The sequence below is a fragment of the Haemorhous mexicanus genome, chromosome 29 (genome assembly GCF_027477595.1).
Source record: "Haemorhous mexicanus isolate bHaeMex1 chromosome 29, bHaeMex1.pri, whole genome shotgun sequence".
Lineage (NCBI taxonomy): Eukaryota > Metazoa > Chordata > Aves > Passeriformes > Fringillidae > Haemorhous > Haemorhous mexicanus.
Window position 1 is genome coordinate 1,912,636 of NC_082369.1, and position 7,362 is coordinate 1,919,997.

Sequence of the window (7,362 nt, forward strand, 5' to 3'; positions counted from 1 at the left end):
TTCCTCTCTCCCAAACCTTTCTAACCCTCTAAGCTGGTGTGAGGGATGGAACTCTGCCTGGCTCTGCATCTTCTTTATCCTTGGACTTCAGGACATTTAGCAAAAATAGCTGTCAGAAAGGGGAAAGTGACCTTTGCCATTTGAATAACTGTTTGCTGTGTCAGCACAGGCACAGAGTGGGGATTTTGTGCAAAGTTCCAGCAGCTCGGAGCCAGGGCCAAGACATTTTTGCCTCTCTGTTTGGCAGCCGTGAATAACACCAGGAATGTGGCCTCATAATCCCTGCTCAGGGAGACACTTGGGAGAGGAGGTGAGGTGCCTTCCAGGGAATGTGAGTGCTGACTGTAGGATTCCCTATGTGTCTCCATGCCAGAAACGCTCTCCTGACTTGTTGACCCACCATGGAATGGGAAGGGAAAGGCTGCAGCAATGGGAGAGGATAGAATGGGATGGAAGGAATGTAAGGGGTATGCTTCAGGGGTGGGATGGGAAAACTAAGGCTGCAGGTATGGGATGGGAAAGGCTGCAGGAATGGGAATGGGCTTAGGAATGACACAGGTTGTTTGGGATTTAGTACCAAACCCTCACCTCATGATAGTCTTTTGAACATAGAAAACCAAAAGCTGAAAACCTGTCCCACTGCCTTCTTGGTTCAGTCAAAGGGCTCAATCTCCTCTGCCATGGGGGCACCCAATGGGTCTCCTGGGAAGCTGAGAGCCCATCTGGGGGCCCAGAGAGCCAGGGACAAGGCAGCTGAGCTGGATCCCTGGGTCGGGGGCCCTGAGTACCCTCAGAGTGCTGCAGCTGAGGGCTCCAGACCAGAGAGCTGAGTGTTGCCCGCGAGTGACCGGGCCCACACCTGCCCCTGTGGCCTTTCTGCCTGGCTTGGAAACCCAGCCCAGAGAGTGAAATTAGAAGCAATTAAACATTAAGCTTGGCTCAGGCTCAAATCAAACTTTGTACCAATTTTAGCTGCTTGTTGCTCTGGAGACAGCATGCACTGGAGTTCAAGTGACACAACGCAGAGGGGATTTCTGCTCGCATGGGGCTCTGGGCCAGAAATAGACATGAGGGCTGCCAGTGGCTGGAGCAGAACAAGCTGAGGTTGGAACCAAAGCACAGAGAGGGCAGGACCTGCAGCACCTGACGTCTCATTTGAAAATTTGCATTATTCTGCTTTTAGATTCATTCTTGCTCAATTAACTCTTATCCTCTTCCAGAGGCAAAAAGGAGCTTTAGAGCCAAGGAGAGAAACAACGCATTGATTAAATCTTCCAGCAAAGACCCTCCTGACCCTCCAGTGAAGGAGGGATGCCCAGGGTCCCCACAGAGCCTCTGATGCAGTGCAGGGGCAGGCTGGGGGCTGGTGTGGTGGGCTGGGTTTGATGGCCAGGCTGTCACTCTGGCAGTGCCTGGAGAGCTTCCACAGCCACCTTGGCCACCTCGAGCACTGACTGATAGGCAGCACAGCTTGGCCCAAAGCAAACAAGGCTGAGGTCAGGAGCAAGGACAGCGGATGGCAGCACTGCTCAGCGGTGGCACCACCCACCAGCCGCCCCTGACAGGGTGATCCAGGGGCCATGGGCCCCTTGGCAGCACGAGTGGGTGCCAGCTGGCAGCAGCCCTGCAGCAAACCCATTGCCACCTTTACTGTGCATGGAAAAGAAGGAAACCATCCCTCTAAAGGCATTTCCCAGCTGTGGGGTGTAGGTAGGATGAGACTAGGTGATGTCACAAGGGCTCTCTCACTGTCCTGCAAACTGTCCCCAGCTGATCTCAGGGTAACACAGTCCTGGCAGCCTCAGAGAGACCCTGTCCCAGTGCCATGCTGTGGCACTAAACCCTGCTGGGGTGACCAGCAAGTGACCAAGTGAGCCACCAGGCCATCTGTCACCTGAGGGATACCACAGCCAAAAAGAAATTAAGCCCCACTACAGCAGCACTTTAATGCAGAGAAGTGGGAGATGTCAGGTTCTGCAAAGCCCATGAACAGTGACACTGTACTCTCTGATTTCACTTGGAAGGGACTTGGAGAAGGCAAGATGCCATCATGAAGGGCAGTGATCTAAGAGCCAGGGACAGCTGATGGGCTTGGGGCAGATGGCCCAGCTGGGGCACAGCTGCTCACCCCAAACCACACCTTTGAGTGCTCTGTGTGGAGATGGGCACGAGCAGCCACATGGGACTGAGCCGCGTCCTTGCTCATGGCACCAACTGGGTCACCCTGCTGTGCACTGAGTGCCTCGGGTCTCAGACATGGCTCCAGCACTTCAGACGGCTGCTGGAGAGGCAACTGCCAGCCCTCATTTATGTTACCCTGACAATATTTCCCATAACTGACTGAACAAATCATGCAGGGCTGTAAGATCTCCCTAATTAACAGAGTTATTATTAGCAATGTCAGGACAGGTTTGAAAAAGGCAAGTTCAGAGTCCCTGTGCCTGAGAGCAAATCCCACATGACAGTGGTGACCTCTCTGTCACTTGGGAGTTCTGACTGCATCTGGGCAGTGGGAGCAAGGACATCCCTGGTGCCAGATGGGTTGGATGGACTGCACAGGCACTGGGCCAGGCATGGGAGCTTTGCACAGGATGAGTGGGGTCGTGTTGTTGCCAGTCTCTCCTCATGAGCCAAGAAACTGCTCTTGGCTCATACCCAGGCAAATCCCAAGGGAATTGGGACTTTCATTACTCAGGACAAGATTCCTGGTGATGCAGGCAGCTGGGTGTGGAGGGGGAGTAAGGTGAGAGGGTTCTGCTGGGTGCAGAGAAGTGTGCTGCCCATCCTGCAGTGCTGCCTCTTCCCCAGATCCCAGATTGCCCCGGCTCCTGCCTGGGAGCTGGTGGCTCCAGGGGCTCTTTGCCATATGTAGGGCAGCCCCAGGGTGCCTCCAGCAGCTTGTTCACTGCCAGAGCTCCTGCTGCTCCTGCTCCCCATGGACTGCTTGGAGAGGCGCCTAATTCATCCTTTCAGAGCAGAGATAAAATGGATTAAGGCCTGCTGAACGGTTGCCAAAAGAATTGCCATTAGGCCCTGGAGGGCTTAATCTCCAGGAGACTAAAAGCAGACAGGCTGCACCCACAGCTAGTCCTGTCTGCCAGGGAATAAACACCCAGTGCAGGATTTCAGGGAAACCTTTGAGGGCTGAAACATATCCCAAAGGGTACATGCTGTCTGGAGTGCCCAAGGCTGGGTGCTGGATCCCACACTTCCCCCAGCTCCCAGGGGAAGTCTGGAAGCTGAGTGAAATGCACAGGACTGTGTTGGCCATTGGGGTCTCGGACACCTCTGTGCCTTGACTCTTCCTTTCCATGAGCTTGTCGCCAAGGCTCCTCCATCCTGGCAGTGTTATCTCCTGCAGATTAGCTCCCCAAAGCTGTCCTTGCCCATGTGCTTCTCAGCTGACTCACTTTTGTTATTTCCTGTCCCTATCTCTGATTTCTTTTGCTGTCCTCACACTACCATTCCCCAAGGTCCAGCTCCTCTCCAGGTATCCCTGACCTCACTGCTGACATGTTTCCCAGCCTCCAGGCTGATTTCAGGGTATAATAATGTCCCTTTCCATGGAGCCAGAGCATGGAGGGAGCAGAGCTCCCTCTCTCTTCCCCGTGGTGACAGACAACCTGAATTTGCCCCCTCGCAGCCTGCCTGGGACACATCCACAGTCCTGTGTGGTCAGCGTTGTGCCCAGCGTGACCATCACAGCTTGGGTAAGGCAGTGCCACTCTGGTGTCTCATCCTTGCCTGTGAGGAAGTGGTGAGACTGGCCAGGGGTTTTGAACCTCTTTGGAAAGCCAGACCAAGCAGGCCAGTGTTTGCATTGCAGTCAAATCTTGGTGGTAAGGACACTGTGCCAGGTGCCAACTACCACAAGGGATCTGACCCCACTGGCTTTACACCACAACCAGCACATCTCAGGGCCAGAGACAGGGAGAATGGGCCCCATCCACCACACCCTGTAGAGATCTCTGCCTATCTGGCCATCCCATAATGAGGGATCTTGAGTTCATTTTTCTGCCAGACCCTGGAAAGATGCAAGGCACTGGCAGCGTGCCAGGGCAGTGCTTGTGACTGCAGCTTTGGGGCTCATCACACCCCTGCCCTAAAAAGCACTGACATCCCCAATGCCATTGTCTCTGCACTGATGTTGACAGAAGAGGTCTCACAGGCATCCCTCTCCCACCAGCCTTGTGTGGGTAAGTCCAACTGCATTAAAGCACAGCCCCTAAAACCTTCAGTCCCAGCCCTGAGCCCTTCCCTCCAGTGCCTCAGGGTTCCCCTAACGCCCAGCTCCTTTCATACAGGTTAGAAACCCTCCAACTTCACTGCTGTCCCTCCTGCTCTCCCGCTGCCATCCTCAGCCTTTCCTTGCCTGTCCCCTCCCCTTGCAGTCCCTCAGGATGGCACCTGCCTCTCGCCATGGAGCAGATGGAGGCCGGGCACTGTTCTTCCCTCTCCACTGGCATGATGCAACCTGTGCTGGTGGCGGTGACACGCTGTCCCAGGCAAACAAACACAGCTCGGGCCGCAGTGCCATTGCAACACCTGCACAGCCAGGGACAGCCCCGCCATGTCTGCCAGAGCTGGGGCTGGCAGCGGCAGCTCCTCTGGAGCAAACACTGTCCCTGTTCCCCCCAGGGATAATCTTTGACTGGGCTGTGGCTGCCAAGACCAAGGAAGGACACAAGCGACCTGCAAACTGAGCAGTCTCCATTCCTGACAGCGGGATGAGCTCAGCTGGGGCTCTGTGCTGTCCCTGCATCCTTGCCTGTCTCTGCACCTGCTCTGCCCTGTCTCTCCTCTGCCCCCACAGCACAGCAGGGCTGCTGGGGACATGGTGGCCCTCAGCTGATCCCCTAGGGGCCAAAGGTGCTGCCCCTAAACTCCCTGTGGGCACAGCAGGCACGGGAGAAGGGCCTGAGGCCAACATGAAGCCATGGGATCCATGTAGCCCCGGGCACTGGGACTCTCACAAGTCACAGGATGAGCCGAGGCACCAGCACGGTTCAGAGCAGGAGCCGAGGGCACTGGCTGTCCCCAAGGGGACACAGGGACTGCCACAGCTGGAGGCACCTCCGTGGAGCCCAGAGGGAGCCGGCAGTGGCACGGCAGGGGTGAGCAGTGATGGGCAGAAGTAGGTGAGGGTTGAGCCATCCTGGGGACACTGAGCCTTCCCCGTGCTCCCTTGATGTAATATTTGTGGGAGCAGTGTGTTCCAGCAGTGCCATAAACACAGAGAAGAAATAAACTTGTCTTTATCTGCCTGTGGAGCCTTGGGACCATCTAAATTAGGAAACAAAGGAAGAAACAACAACTCCAAAGGGCTTTTTGCTAGCTGAGCTGAAAATAGAGCAGAAGCTGGGAGGGGGAAGTTCAGCCCAAACAGGGGCATGTGGGAGCTGGGAAAACTCAGCTGGCCCCGGTGCCACCCCCACCCTGGCCCAGAGCCAGTCTCTGCCTGGGAACACACACTCAGGCCACTGTCCCTGGGCACAGGGGGTGATGGTGGCCCCAGCATCGCTGCTGCAAAGGATGCTCAGCCAGGCTGCAGGGCTCCAGCACGGAAATGGTGGTGCTGTCTGTATGACAACACACTGCCTGAACCTGTGCCCTGCCTTTTGGGCAACCTGCCTGGAGCTGTATCTCCTCTCCTGGACCCCTGACAGTCCCTTCCTGTCCTGAGCCCCCAGCAGGGGAGTGCCGTTGCTGCAGGAGCCACACTTGTGTTACAGTCCCTTTTGTAAGTCGCTGACCTCACCCTAGCTTTGCTCAGTGCTGTCCTCACATGGGCAGTAGCTGATCCCCAATGCTCTGAACCTTGGCCCAGCACTTGGTATCTCCTGGGCATGGATAGTGTCAGCTCATTGAAAATTAACTATTCTGGGTCATCTTCCTCACAGAAGACAATGACATTGCAAAAAATGAGGGTCTCACACAGGGATGATTGTGAAGACAGGTTTGCATTCAGATTTACCCAGCCCCTCAGCCGGCTATTACTCCTCTTCTTAATCCCTATGGTCCCCAAACTGTAAAGTTTTATGGTACTGTCATCAACCATCACCAGCCTATTCCACCCATTACCAACCCCTCACCATCTGTTGCCACCCATCCCATATCCATCCCCACTCATGCCCACCCATTCCCACCAACACATCACCACCCACCACTAACCCACTGCCACCCCTCACCAAGGAGTCACCACCCCACACTAACCCATCACCAGCCAGCACCATCCCCCAAACTATCACTGGCCCATGCCCAGCCATTGCCAATCAGTGCCACCCACCCTCACTGGGCAACAGACACAGCCCCTGTGGTGACGGCAAGGTGTGGCCTGGTCCTGCATGGCACTGCATGGGAGGCTGTGGGGACAGTGCCAGTGCCTGTCTGTGAAGGTGAAGCACTGATGGCAGTGAACTGTGGGATCAGCTTTGCCAGCCCTCAGGGCTTTATGGGCTCTCAGATCACAGCTCGTGCTATGAAAAGCATAAATTATTAATTGCAGCTAAGAAGAGAAAGGCTGTGAGCTGCCGCCTGCTCAGAGCTGCTGCTCATCTCTGGGCTCTGCCCGTTTAAAGCAGGTCTTACATTTATATTTCATGAGCGTGTCCCTCAGCAGCAGTTTTACAGTGAAAGGAAGGAGCAATGCATGCTCTGCACAGAGCCCAGCAGCCTCCTCCATCCCAGCCAGAGCCTCGTACTGCTGCACAGGAAACCCCTCCCCAGGCACTGAATCCTGCTTTCTCAGAAAATTTAGGACAAACCGTTAGGGCTTGTCCTGTGCTTTGGAGGCAGGCGTGCCACAGGCAGGTTGGCACAAGCCATCTCTGTTGAGGTGGGTGCTGAGAGCACACAGAAAGCTCAGCTCCATGGAGGTTGTCTCAGCCTAGAAGGCTTGTCTGGTCCTGAGCCCCAGCTGCTGGCCCGTCAGAGCAAATTCACATCACACCTCATTAAAAATTTGGGGCTTAGTCCAGGCACCCACCTCAGACATATGCAGTGGAGGGGGGTGAACCTACACAGCCCCAGCACTTGGGGGACATCCTGCAAAGACCTGTAGTGCAAAAACACTTTCTTGGCTCAGAGCTTTGGGCACCTGCCAGGTCCTGGACTGACCTGGAACCTTTGTCTGCTTGCTGCCAGGTGGTTTGGGGTCTTGGGATGGTGACCTGGGTACCTGCATTGGACAAGTTGGCTTTGTGCCCCACGCAGCTTCAAGCAGGAGTGTTCCTCCCTCAGCACCCCTGGACTGGCCATCTCCCATGGGCGGTTGTCAGCTCAGGTTCAGCTCTTCCATCACCTGCTCTGAGGAGCCTGTCTGCTTGTTTGTTCTTGCCTGAACCCATTAATTAACCTGAATTA